Source organism: Aphanomyces astaci, assembly GCF_000520075.1.
Source record: "Aphanomyces astaci strain APO3 unplaced genomic scaffold supercont1.24, whole genome shotgun sequence".
Lineage (NCBI taxonomy): Eukaryota > Oomycota > Saprolegniomycetes > Saprolegniales > Verrucalvaceae > Aphanomyces > Aphanomyces astaci.
This window is the reverse complement of record NW_009798287.1, coordinates 600,895-602,266: the sequence shown is the minus strand read 5'-3', so window position 1 is coordinate 602,266 and position 1,372 is coordinate 600,895.

Below are 1,372 nucleotides of genomic sequence, written 5' to 3'. Positions count from 1 at the left end.
GCTTCAGGTTAGCAATATATGCTGCAGGAACAGCTCTTGCTCATCCAATCATAGGTACTTCCGATTAGCTAAAACTAAGTTGAATTAATCTAAAACTTCGTCACCCACTGGTTAAAAGCGGGTATTTATACCCAGATTAGCCAAAATATGTGAAAAGCACAATATGACTTCAGAATCAATTCGAAGGAAGTAGAGAGTCTGGAAAATTCTGACATTTCGGACTTGCTAAACGTCTCTATTGTCGAAGTTTTCACTTGTCGAAGTTTTGCTCAGATGTATGATGCACGTCATCTAAAAACTTCTAACTGGCCAAATCGAAGTGTGGAGGTTTTATATTTAGCGTACAATTAATGTAGTTAAACCCAAAAATCAAATACGTTAACTGTAAATACCGATATTTCATGTGTTTTATCACTGCAGTGGGAGGTTAAAGGTCCCAACTGCATCCGGATATTATATACGGATAAGAACCATGTACAAAAAGCAAGATACATCTCAGCGGGGCCAAATATCCATGCCCATGTAAAATACACTAGGTTAAATATCTATTTCTCGACCAATTCATCACCAAATTTGAATCTGCGACGTAGAATTTCTTCACCACATTAAGATCTGTCGTTTCTACGTCTCAATTTGCTGAAATTTTGAGTAATGAATACGAAATAGAAGTCAGAAAATTTTGTGAAAATTTGTAGTTTACAGGTGACGAGCATCATACTCACATGTTGGCGATTACCCGTAATAACAGATCAATGTTCTGAACTATTTTTGTGTTCTATATTGATCCAAACTTTGAAGGGTTATTGGAAGTCCCCCATTGGGGGACTTCAAATTATCCGTACTGTGAATGAATATTATTGAGCGATGCTGAAAAGCTTCGACCAAAACCGACTCAAATTGGTCAGCCATTGAAAGATGCATAGCTGTGATTGGATATAATAAGCCAATCAAAGTCTTGTGCAGCATTGTTGCCTAGTTTTGTCGAAGCCACTTGAGGATGTCCCCCAACAAATGGCAAAGCCATCGCAAGGCAAAGGATGGACAGACCCCGAGGTCCACGTGATGCTTGATGCCGTCGAAGTTCATCTGCTTGAGACGCAAGAACTGTGTGAGAAGTTCGATCAGTGTATGCTAGCTGTATTTACTACATGAATTGCTTGATAAGTACAGGGAAAGACGGTAATGTTTACCCCGTGGTACACATCGACAATTCGCGAATATTAATATTGCGCGTGCACTTGATGAGTCTATGCAGAATTTACGTAATTTTGGCCAATAGGTGACATTTGTAGCTACGACGACAAGCATGACATGATACGTGAAGTTTAGTATTATTTCATAAAGCTAAACCACGCAATAGCCGTCACGACGG